This window comes from Macaca nemestrina, chromosome 8 (assembly GCF_043159975.1).
Source record: "Macaca nemestrina isolate mMacNem1 chromosome 8, mMacNem.hap1, whole genome shotgun sequence".
In the NCBI taxonomy this organism is placed as follows: domain Eukaryota; kingdom Metazoa; phylum Chordata; class Mammalia; order Primates; family Cercopithecidae; genus Macaca; species Macaca nemestrina.
In genome coordinates, this window is record NC_092132.1 from 119195451 (window position 1) to 119208747 (window position 13297).

Here is a 13297-nt window from a genome sequence, read left to right on the forward strand (position 1 = left end):
ATTTATCCTCCCATTAATTTACAGAAATAATTTCAGAATTTGTTGCTGCAGTAAATCCAGGAAAGATCCTTAATGAAACTCAGTCCTACAAAAACTGATAGTGTTGTGTCATATATAGATCCGACGTTGGCAAGCATTTTCTGTAAAGGGTCAGATGATAAATATTTTAGGCTTTGTAAGCCAGAAGGTATCTGTTGCAATTATTTGACTCCATCATTGTGTGTGTATGAAAACAGCCATAAATAATACATAAACAAAAGAATGTGGCTTTGTTCCAAAAAACTTTATTTATAAAAACAGGTAGTGGGCAGTATTTGGCCCTAAGGGTAGTTGGCCAACCCCTGGCGAAGAAGCACTACATAAACACAAATATGTTTATATTATACCTCGAAACCAGATATATGCAATATATAATTATATACTTTCTACCTTTTATATAACTTATTGACAACATTGGTATAACATTAAGCTGGTCTTTGTAGTAGTACTCTAATACTTACCAATAAAAATATTGTAATAAAAAATAAATAAATGATAATTTAGTTAGATGTTGTGTATTAATTACTGTATAGGTGTTATTGCATAGGATTTCTAAATTTCCTCCTTTTTAGACACACGTTTAATTCACATCATAAAAAAATTGAGTTGCATGAGTTAGATTTTTAAGGGTAAGATACTGGGATTATATTTTAAGAGGAAGATGCTAAGATAAGTTGAATTTTAAAAAGTAAAATGCAGAGATTATACTTTTGCATACAGGTGGTAAATTATTCTTTGCCTTTTGATCTATGTATATTTGTAGATGCCATTCACAAAGATAGAATTAAGACTTCAAAAAATGTTTCTTGCTCTTGTTACCAATAGAGGATAGGCTTCTTTCCTAACAGGAGAATATTTTTCATCATTCATAGTGTGCTTTTGAAATTCTATTCAGCATAGGTAATTAAAGGGCCAGATACATGTTTCGTTTGGTAAATTTCTGGCTTTTAGCACTGCCATTTTTCTTATGTTGGCATTTTAAAATTAAAGATCCAGATGATGCTTAAAGGGGGGTAAAATTCTTTCTATTTTTCTTGGAATTAAAAACACACATTTATTAGTTTCTAAAAATTATTTTATAGTAACTGATTTTAACTAGCGTTCATTCAAAAAACGTATAACACCAATGTTAATACTGAAGTTTGAACAATACAAATGCCATTTTTAATGATTTAATATTTCATTTAAAAGGAAGGCAAACAAAAATATCCCCAGTTTCAGTTTTCCTAGATTTTACCTGGTAGTTCTTCCTCACCCATTTTTGACCTGTGAAAGTAGCACAGTGCAGCAGAGGGAAGATAGGCTTGACAGTAACAGAAGCTTGAATTGAAATCCCATCTCTCAGCTCAGTTGTGTATAAGTTACATAAACTCTGTGCACCCCAGTTTTCTTAAGTACTGGAGATCAATGATGCCTGGCACACACTTATTATGAGGAAAAATAAAATAACATACATATTTGTTCGTTCTCACACTGCTATAAAGATACTCTCAAGACTGGGTAATTTATAAAGGAAAGAGGTTGAAGTGATTCACAGTTTTGCATAACTGGGAAGGCCTCAGGAAACTTACAATCATGGCAGAAAGCGAAGGAGGAACAAGTACCTTCTTCACAAGGCAGCAGGAAAGAGAAAGAGCAGGAGGAAAAGCAAATACTTATAAAATCATAAGACTCGTAAGAATACACTCACTATCACGAGAACAGCATGGGGGAATCACCCACATGTTCCAGTCACCTCCCACCAGGTCACTCCCTCCACATGTGGGGATTACAATTTGAGATGAGATTTGTGTGGGGACACAGAGCCAAACCATATAGATGTATTACAGAGTATAAGTACGGTTCATATCTCTTCTCTTGCTTTTAAGAGGTAATGTTCACTGGGCATGTTATCTCAGCCTGTAATCACCTGTAATCCCAGCACTTTGGGAGGTCGAGATGGGTAGATCACTTGTGGTCAGGAGTTTGAGACCAGCCTGGCCAACATGGAGAAACCCCATCTCTACTAAAAATACAAAAATTAGCCAGGCATGGTGGTAGGCACTATAATCCCAGCTACAGGGGAGGCTGAGGCAGGAGAATCACTTGAACCCAGTAGGCGGAGGTTGTAGTGAGCTGAGATCATGCTACTACACTATAGTCTGGGTGACAGAGTGAGACTCCATCTCAAAAAGAAAAAAAAAAAAAAGAGGTAGTATCTATCAGATTCTGGAAATCATTTTTTTTATTTAGGACAAATACCATTCTTTATACATATGGGTGGTAGTGAAGAGAAAGCCACCCAAGTAAAGGAAACAAAGTGGGAAGTATGAAAGGATGAGAAAGAAAACTTTAAACCCGATTGCTGGAGAGGAAGAGCACCCATTCCTTTGACGTTTTGAATCCTTCAGTCACAGCCAAGGAAAGAATTAAACATTAGAAGGGGATGATTACTGATTATTTAAAGGGTAATTGTAATGAGCTGAGATGAGTGATCGCATTTCAAAGCTTGATAAACTTTTTTCTTTTAAACAAAGAAAACATTTTCATTAAGTAGTATACAAATTATTCAGTTTGGAATTGGCCATGATGTCTAGGATGAGCTAGGTGAAAAATTCTCCTTAAACACAGCGTATTGCTTGTATTTGCTGAAGCATAGAGGAGGAGAAATTGAAGGTTGTATGCATAAGAAAGGAAAAGATCATTTTATTAAAAAAACTTTGGTATGATATATCCTCAACAGGTGGAGCTTTCGAGAATATCAGCTGAGCTGCTTCTGAAATTTAAGGCAGAAATTGAAGTCAAAGAAGGGGAATTTTCATCTGCAGAGTTCCTAATTCACAGGAATAGCAAGATTTTCTTTGTAAATTGATTTTTGAGTTCTTCATCTGAAGTGTGAAAGAACCCACCGTATTGTTTTCCTAGGAAACATTTTTTGTTTGACTGTTCTGTTTCCTTTTTCCTCAGGGATAATAAAACCCCTTAACATTACCAGACTTTAACGATGAGGCTTTTTGATAGCAAAGAGTGATTTCTTACAAAAAGAGTTTGGAGAATCCAGAAATGTTGCACTATCCCTTTCTGTCAGGTGCAATTATGTTCCCCAGTGATTTTTCATCCTGGTTATCTATTTATCTAATGTCAAGCTATCATGTAAGGACACCCTGTGGCAGGTTCAGCTGGTGAAGTGACTGTGTGAGTCCCACCCCGTACTGGCCAATGCTCACTCACTTTCTCTGCAGGTGACTAAAATCAGGTTTCATGCTGATCACCCCGCTGATTCTTCCTGGAAAACTTTGCCAGAGTTTCTATTGCCTGCTAGATTCATGAAGTCCACTCAACAAGTTTCCTAAGGAGTATACCCTACTATTGATCATGTGCTGAAAGTAAGAACATTTCTGTGAGTAGCTGTATGTGAGTATGTGCAAGACAGAGATGGAGAAAGAGCATGCTTTCTTGTTGAAATAAAACAGAATTTATTAATAGGAGCAGGGAGTTTTTGCTCCTGCTTGGCACTGTGCATATAAAAGGGCCTTGTGTCTCAGTTTTCTTAGGGACTCAGTTCCAGTGATTTGTGTGTGTGTGTGTTTGTGTGTGTTTGTGTGTGCATGCATGTGTGCATCAAGGGGAAAGGATTTGGGAGCATGGGGAGATCTAAGAGAATTCCTGCAGGCAGATTGACCAGCACAGCAAAACAATAAAAAATCAGGATTAAACATAATTCTTTCCCCTTCAAAATAGGAGGCATTCATAGGACAGAAACCACTTCCATAAGCAATCCTTTGTTTGACTTTTCATAGTAATGCAAAAGTCTGAATGGGGCTTCATGCTACTCTATATAAAGGATGGAGCGGCTCTGGGACAGGGCTGTGGTTCCAGGCAGGAGCTGGGAGGAGATGGTAAGAGTTATTGGTTATAGTTACCTGGGCTTTCTCTTGGTCTCTGGGTTTCTGGCTGGAATCCGACATTGGCACCAAACTCACATTCTTACACAACATTAATTTCTGCATGGATTAAAAGGCTTTTTAGTTTTTTTTTTTTCCCCCTGGATCAAATCACACTATGAGTCTAAGGCCCGAACTTTAACATTCCATGTTTTCAGTTTAATTAGGTCCATATTCTAGGAAATGTTTTTCTGCCACCTTCTACAATAAGACACTCTCGTCAGGCAGGAGCTAATCTTCATTGCTCTCTGGACTGGTCCATAATTATTAAAAACAAAAGTAGGTTTATTAAAATTACTCATGTTAGATCCCGTTGTTGGGACTAGGGGACAAAATAAATAATTTCCAGGATTACTTTGCCATCGACTGTCCAGATGTCAGCATGGAGTGTGATGAAGATACCTTTTTGGCCCACCTCAAGCTGTTTAAAAAAAACCCCAGGTCCCCTCCTCAGTAATTTGCTGCCAGCAGAAATTCTGACTTTAGCAGCTGTGAATTCCTGGGAGATAGAGGTTTCATGGGCACATTTTTACACATTTCATTACCTTCAGGAAAGAAATAATTTTCCTCTCCAAAAGCAGACAATCATTTCTAGGCTTGATTCTCCAATAATGAAGGTGCAGTATATCTGTGTGTGTGTGTGTGTGTGTGTGTGTGTGTGTGTGTGTGTGTGTGTGTGTGTGTAGGACTGACAGCAATGAGGAGGCTTAATGTGTGTTTGCATTTGGATGGAGGGATTGATACTTGGAAACACTTTGCCAGGAGCATTTAATGATTGTCAATGAAATAAAGATAGTGAAGGGAATTAGCCTCCATGCTTCATGTGCAGTTCCTATCATTAGTCTAACTTCAACGAAGTAGTATGCTAGGCCCCTAGAGGACTAGCTTTGTGTTTCTCCCATAAAACATTGATGTGGAAAAGATGCCGCACAGTAAAGAACACCACAGAAAGCTCTTGAGTACCATAGGAAGCTTTCTAGATGGGAATAAAAGGGGATGTGAAAATGCACAATGCCACAGTCATTCCAAGCAGTCTCCTTAACTAACATAAATGTTAAATCATATAGAAACAAAGATGCCTTCACTGAAGCCATGCACAAAGATGACAAGAGAGGAGAAACCTTTGGGTAGGTACCCTCTTGTGAGGAGAAATAATCAATAACTGAGGGCATTGCCTCTGGAGTGCTTACTTGGGTCTTTGACTAAAATTATAAACAACCACCACAACTGCAAAACAAACATACTGATCCAGGGAAGCTCACATCATTTATTCTAACCCATTGACTTAAACTTCTCCACCTAATGTGCCTCTAAGACACTGACTTAAATATACGTTTTACCAACCATTTGGGTCAGTAATGGTCATTGATAGTGAGGAACAAAAGCCTCAAATTCAATCAAAACAAATCCTGTATCTTTATTAGTCACACAGTTTGACAACATAAAGTCTGGATTGTAGGAAGGAACTCACCCTTTCATCTAGGAATAAGGGTAAGGATATTTTCATTTAGAAAAAGAAATATTGCAAGTAATTAAATCAAATACCTACATTGCAATGCCGTAAAAGAGCCCTATCTCTGCCCCTCACTGAGTTCCCAGCCTGACTCAGTGACTAGTTCACTCACTGCTCTCTTAACCCACTTCATGCACTTCTGTTGCTGTAACTCTTCATGTTGCACCTTTCTGTTACTGTCCAGGTCTCCAAATCTCAACCACCCTTCAGCATTCAATTTCTAACCTGGTCCCTTGATAATGTCCAGCTTCACAGCATTATCCGTGATCAGTTTTGGTTCTTAATATTTGTTTGGCATGTATTATTAATTTGCTTTTCTTTTAAAAGTTTTTATTTTAAAATGATTTTAGATTTACAGAAGTATTACAAAGATAGTATATAGAATTCCTGTATATCTTTTATCCAGCTGTCCCTAAAGTTAATATCTTACATCACTATGGTATAGTTATCCAAACTAAGAAATTAACATTGGTACAACTACACTACAGAGTGTATTTGATTTTCTCTAGTTTTTCAGATGTGACCTTTTTCTACTCCAGAATTCAATACAGAATACCACTTCGCATTTAGTCATCATGCCACCTTAGTCTTCAGCAATATCTGACAGTTTTTTACATGTATGTGTGTGTGTGATTTTGACACTTTGAGGAGTACTGGACAAATATTCTGTACAATGTCCCTCAGTTTGAATTTACCTTAGGTTTTCTCATGACTAGATGAAGGTTCTGAATTTTTTGGCAAAATATTGGAAAGATGAAATGCCCCATCATAACATCTGATATAGTTAGACTCCGTGTCCCCACCCAAGTCTGCTCTTGAATTATAATTCTTATAATCTCTCCATAATCCCCACTTGTCAAGGGAGAGACCAGGTGGAGGTAACTGGATCATAGGGGCAGTTTCCCTCAATGCTGTTCTCGTGATAGTGAGTAAGTTCTTATGAGATCTGATGGTCTGGCAATTCCTCAGCTTGCTTTCCTCTCCGGCCGCCATGTGAAGAAGGTACATATTTATCCTCCACTTTCCACCATGAAAACACCATGATTGTAAGTTTCCCGAGGCTTCCCTAGCCATGTGGAACTGTGACTTAATTAAACCTCTTTCCTTTATAGATTACCCAGTCTCAGGAAGTTATTTATAGCAGTGTGTAAACAGACTAATACATCTTACTTGAAGGTACATGATGTCATCATGGCTTATTATTGATGATGCCAACATTAAGCACTTGTTACGTTAGCATCTACCAGGTTTCTCTACTAAGTTACTATTTTTTCCTTTTCATATTTTATTCATTAGAAATTAGTCACTAAGCCCAGCCTACACTACAGAGGAGAGGAATTAAGGTGTGCTTCCTGCAGAAAGATGTACCAAAGAATTTGTGGACATATGTTAAGAATCATGATGGCAATTAATTAATATGTGTTGTGGGAGAGATTACTTTGAGGCTATTCAAACTTTCTGTTTCTCCTTAACATTTTGCTCATTAATTTTAACATCTATCTGTGGATCTTGCAAGAAGTAATTATTTCTATGGTGGTCTAATAATGGTTTTTTATTTCCTTCATTTCTCCTATGTTTATCATTGTAGCCCTAAAGAATTTTCCATTAAAATATTTGTCAATTTTTCTATTTATTTATTTATATCAGAATGTCATGAACCTTTATTTCATTATTAGTGTTATAATTCAATATTTCCTTTATTTATTTTGTCCCAGTATTGTGCTTTGGGAGCTCTTATGTCTTTTTGATATGCACCCATTTTTTTAAGCACTTCTTTAATTTCTGGTACTTGAAGATGCTGCAGAATTATCTCATATTTTCCTGGAGACTACCCCAGAGTCAGCTATGTCTTCAAGGATCCTTGGTTCCTATTAATGGAGAATGACATTTAGAGGTTCGGATGATGTTTATTAAAGGATGAGGGAAGGGAGGAGCAAAAAGGCAGTTTTTCCTTCCTACTTTTATTTTAGGTTCCGGGATACATGTGCATATTTGTTACATGAGTCGATTGTGTGTCACTGATGCTTCATGTAAAACTAATCCTGTTACCAAGGTAGTGAGCATAGTGCCCCATATGTAGCCTTCCAACCCATGTTCCCTCCCCACCCTCCCACCTCAAGCAGTCTGCAGTGTCTATTTTTCCCATCTTTGTGTTCATGTATATTCAGTGTTTAGCTCCCACTTATAAGTGAGAACATGCGATATTTGGCTTTCTGTTTCTGTATTAGTTCTACAATGAGGCCAATGATAACTGCCTTCAGCTCCATCCATGTTGCTGCAAAGGACAGGATTTTATTCATTTTTATGACTGCATAATATTCTATGGTGTATATATACCACAATTTCTTATCTAGTCTACCTTGATAGGCATCTTGGTTAATTCCATATGTTTGCTATTGTATATAGTGCTACCATGAATGTATGTGTGCATGTGTCTTTTTGGTAGAATGATTTATTTTCTTTGGATAGATGCCCAATATTGGGATTGCTGCATCAAATGTAGTTTTGTTTTAAGTTCTTTGAGAATTCTCCACACTGCTTTCCACAGTGATTAGTTTACATTCCCACTAACAGTATATAAGTGTCCTCTTTTCTCCACAGATTTGCTAGCATTTGTTGTTTTTTGACTTTTTAATAGTAGCCATTCTGACTAGCTTAAGATAGTTATCTCATTGTGGTTCTGATTTGTATTTATCTAATGATTCATGATGACGAGCATTTTTTCGTGAATTTGTTGTCTGCATATATGTCTTCTTTTGAGAAGTGCCTGTTCATGTCCTTTGCTCATTTGTAATGGGGTAATTTGTTTTATGCTTGCTAGTTGTTTAAGGTCCTTTTAGATTCTGGATATTAGACCTTTGTTGGATGCATAGTTTGTAAATATTTCCCCCATCTAAACATAGGTTGTCTGTTTATTTTGATGATAGTTTCTTTTGCTGTACAGAAGCTCTTTCATTGGTCAACTCATCAATTTTTGTTTTTATTGCAATTGCTTTTGATGACTTACACAGTCATATATTCTTTATCAAGGCTAATGTCTAGAATGATTATTTCCTAGGTTTCTTCTAGGATTCTTATTGCTTTAAGTCTTTCATTTAAGTCTCTATTCCATCTTGAGTTAATTATTGTATATGGTGAAAGAAAGGGGTCCACCTTTCAATCTTCTGCATATGGCTAGCCAGTTATCCCAGCACCATTGATTGAATAGGGAGTCCTTTCTTCATTGTTAGTTATTATTGACTTTGTTGAAGATAAGATGATTTGTAGGCATGTGGCTTTATTTCTGGGTTCTCTATCTTGTTCCATTGGTCTATGTATCTGTTTTTATAGCAGTACCATGCTATTTTGGTTACTGTAGCCTTATAGGATAGTTTGAAGTTTGGATAGTATGATGCCTCTGGCTTCGTTCTTTTTGCTTAGGATTGCTTTAGTAATTCAGGCTCTTTTTTATTTCCATATAAATTTTGGAATAGTTTTTTGTAGGTACCTAAAAATGACTTTGGTAGTTTGATAGTAATGATATTGAATCTATAAATTGCTTTGGGCAGTATAGCCATTTTAACAATATTGATTCTTCCTATCTATAAGCATGGAATTTTTTTTTATTTGTGTCATCTCTGAATTCTTTCAACAGTGTTTTGTAATTCTTATTGTAGAGATCTTTCATCTCCTTGGTGAGCTCTATTCCTAAGTATTTTATTCTTTTTGTGGCTATTGTAAATGGGATTGCCATTTTGATTTGGCTCTGAGCTTGGATGTTATTGGTGTACAGAAATACTACTAATTTTGTACATTGATTTTGTATCCCAAAACTTTACTGAAATCATTTATCAGTTCTAGAAGCCTTTTGATGGAGTCTATGGGATTTTCTAGATGCAGAATTATATCATCTGTGAAGAGAGATAGTACAACTTATATTTAGAAATCAAGATTTGGTGTTAGTGGTACTTGCTGCTACTGCACTGTCACTGCTTTTAGGCCCTCTCAGCACACAGAACTGTGAAATATATCTGTATGAATACTACCCCATGTATACAAACATCTATCTATCTCTATCTAAATAAATAAATAAAATGAATTTATACTACATCTCATACTCTAATCCACCTTCCACTTGATTACTTACAGCTTCTTTTGAAAAGTTGGCTCCCCCATTACTTACAATTCATTTACTTATTTGTTAAACTCTAAGCACGTGTAATTTCAGAATTGCTAGGCTGTACCCCTGAGAGACACACATTCCCACTACAGTGTAGCGCTTGTGTACAGATCTTTTTTCTTGTCTTTAAGTCCTGTATTTTCCAGTCAATACACTGCTTACCAGTTACTTAAGCCAGCTCATTTTTTGTTCCACTCCCTTCAGTGAGGTTTTCTCACCTAATCCTAATATAGTTAATTTCATTTATCAGAGTCTGCATTCCATCTGGGATTGCCCTGATGGTTTTTATTTATTCATTTGTTTTAATTTGCTTGTGATTTTCAGTGTTTACAGCGTATAGTTCTATGGGTTTTGATGAGTGCATGGAGTCATGTATATGCCTCTGCATTACATACAGATTGTTCTATCACCCTGTAAATTCCCTATGTGCTTCCTTGTGGTCAGCCTCTACCCTCCTCAAATCCCTCTAACAAATGCTCATTTGTTTTCTGTTTCCAAGATTTTGCCTCCTCAAGACTGTTACTTAAGTGAACTATACCATGTACAGTTTTTTGGGTCTAAATTTCCTTTGTTAGAAAAATGAATTCATGTTTCATTAATAGCTCAATCCTTTTTATTGCTAAGTAACATTCCATTGAATGGATGTACCAGAATTTGCTTATCTGTTCACCTATTGGAAAACATCTTGGTTGTTTCCAGTTTTGGGTAATTATGAATAAAGCTTGTGTACAGGTTCTTTTGTGAACATAAATTTTCACTTCACCTGGGCAAATACCCAGAAGTGAGGTAGCTGAGCTTCACTATGCTGAGTAATGCAGTAAGTGTTTGTTTTATTTCATAGGAAACTGGTAAACTAGTTTCAAAACTGTCTGTACCACTTTGCATTCCCACCACCAGTGAATGAGGATTAATTAACTTTTTATATGGCATCTATATGTAATGCCACAATGTGTGGGACAGTGTTTAATGTATTTATTTATCATAATTTCTTATTGAGTCCCTGTGATGTATCAAGTACTATTCTAATGTTCTTAGTAAAATTTCATTCCATTGGGCGAGAGATAAAATGAACATGATAAATTTGATACTTTTAGAAGGTGATGAGTGCTATTAAGAATATTCTTCTGTGGTTGAGATGAATCACTTTGAAGAATTATAGCCTTTATAACCACTACCTTAAAATTTAATTTGCCCCACTGACTAAGAACTTAATAAAAATTCATGAGACCCATGAACGTGTCATAGGTTTTCTGAAATGATGCTTTGACAATGTGTTGTTCAGAGAAAATTCAATAAACTATAGTCTTTCACCGGATCTCTGATTCTAAAATCTCTTGCCTGCACAGCAAGTGAACAAGAATCTTTTGGAGTGAGCCCAAGCATCTTTGTGTTTTATTTTGCTTTAAATCTAATGTGAAGAATAAGGAGTAGGGAAACAAGGGGAGAGAAATAGAGATCAGAAATAGAATTTGTCAATGGCTATCTAAGGTAGACCCTGCATTGACTGAAAGGTGACTTTTAGAAAATGTCTGCATTATTTGGCCGGGCGCGGTGGCTCAAGCCTGTAATCCCAGCACTTTGGGAGGCTGAGTCGGGCGGATCACAAGGTCAGGAGATCGAGACCATCCTGGCTAACACGGCGAAACCCCGTCTCTACTAAAAACACACACAAAAAAATTAGCCGGGCGAGGTGGCGGCGCCTGTGGTCCCAGCTACTCGGGAGGCTGAGGCAGGAGAATGGCGGGAACCCGGGAGGCGGAGCTTGCAGTGAGCTGAGATCTGGCCACTGCACTCCAGCCTGGGCGACAGAGCGAGACTCCGTCTCAGAAAAAAAAAAAAAAAAAAAGGAAATGTCTGCATTATCAAGAAAAAACAATTTAATTGGGTTTCAAATATTCCTTGTCTTTGGAAATGGAAGATGATCTTTTTTTAAAAAAGAAAACTATAAGTTAGTTTAAAAGACATTATTTGGAGAAACATATAGTAGCATGCATGGAGACAGGACTGAACTGAATAAACAGTCAGCTGTAGGAGGTTTAGGAATTGATTTTCGCAATATTGAATTTATGGTTCAATAATTTTCCATTGGGATGGAGGTCATGCATTTGGAGCAATTTCCCTGATACTATCACATTTCTCCTATGTGAAAATGCATTATTTACCTAACATAGGAAAAGGCAGACTTCCTGAAACTAGATATTTTAAAATATTAATCATGGAACCTTGAAACAGGGTTGGCAAATTCAGCTCAGTGTTCACTGCAACTAAAACCTAAGCTGGGAACCATCATAGGTTTCTGGGCATTCTTAGGGTATTCCATTAACCAAGGTTGCATAATTAATGTTTTAAAATATCTAATTTCAGGAAGTCTGCCTTTTCCTATGTTAGGTTCCTGAGGAGATAGCCCTTTTTAGAAAGGCTGAGCTTGGCAGGAATAAACAAGCACCACTGGTAATGAAACTAGAGTTGAGGCCAACTGAGTTCTAATAACTTTCATGTAGGCCATTGCTCTTGGTATCTGCTCGGCACTCTGCTTACTATTGGCCTGCCCAGGCCTTCCATGCTTGTGAGGCTAACATTTGCCTGATCCCATTAAATTATGGAGAAAGTATATGGCTGGCTTTTGGACAGTTAAGTTTAGTTTATCTATCTAAACTTAGATAGTTCAGTAGCTTCTTGAGGAAGTGAATGATTTCAGGAAAAGTTACATTGGGTATCATTGGAAATTTATGTCTTGCCAGAATTATAAGCAAAAATATTCAGGACCAATTTTGGAAGGCTTTGGGTCGTTTTTGTATGGCTGAAACAATTCAGAGATGTCTTGTGGGTTTGGAAGTTTGTACAGGTCCATGTTATTTTCCCCATGAAATCATAATTACATGAAGCTTCTCCAATTATGGGGCTCATTAGCCCCATAATTGGAGAAGAGAAATAGACAACTATAGGTAAGGCAGGACAATTGGCTTTATTTAGCATTTCTTTCCTCACAGCTTCTTTTTAGCTGATCAACAACTCATTTCAGATGAATTGGAGTAATGCTCAACTCCTCGTTGTTTTTTAATGTGGCTTTATCTTTATGCACACAATTTCAATAAAATGACTACATTTCTCCTGTCAAGATATGAAAAGGTATATAATAAAACACATGGACACATTTTTGTAGGAAAGATATATACATTCATATACATGTATGTGTCTATGTATGTACGTGTGTGTGTACATGCTTTGATCTGGTTTTGATTTTTTTCCTTCTCTCTGTTGGACAGATTACTGAAGTCAGAGCTTCTGTTCTTGCCTAGGGTCCATGGCATCATTAAACAGCTTTGTTCTCAAAGCCCAGAAGAACCATGCCAGGTAAGCAGGGAAAATAAATGAAGTTTTGTTTGTCATCTATTAAAACAGACCACAACAATGCTCTAACAGTAGGACTTGCTGAGGAAATTGTACTGTAAAGAATATTTTTTAAATGTTTTAATGACATCAATTATAGTTAAGTTCATTTAAGGAAAAGAACTCAAAAATGATTAAAGAAAAGTCTAGGTTTGTTTAAGTTAAGGTCAAGATTTGGATCTCGGGCAAATACATACTCTTTTAATTTGTGGATGAATCCCCTACTTAGTGAATAAATATCATTTTTGGTGACAGAATTAAGGCTGGTTTCTC

General features: G+C 36.7%; 1 long non-coding RNA gene across 1 annotated transcript in view; it reads right to left on the minus strand.

The window, feature by feature from the left end:
• Positions 1–2712: 2712 nt before the first annotated feature.
• Positions 2713–13297, minus strand: part of LOC105476602 (uncharacterized) — a 116123-nt gene continuing 105538 nt past the window's right edge. Inside the window, exons 6-7 of the long non-coding RNA XR_011606547.1 lie at positions 3942–4022; positions 2713–2794 (exon numbers count right to left, since the gene is read on the minus strand). This is a non-coding gene — a long non-coding RNA (uncharacterized lncRNA). The remainder of the gene's footprint in view (positions 2795–3941; positions 4023–13297) is intronic.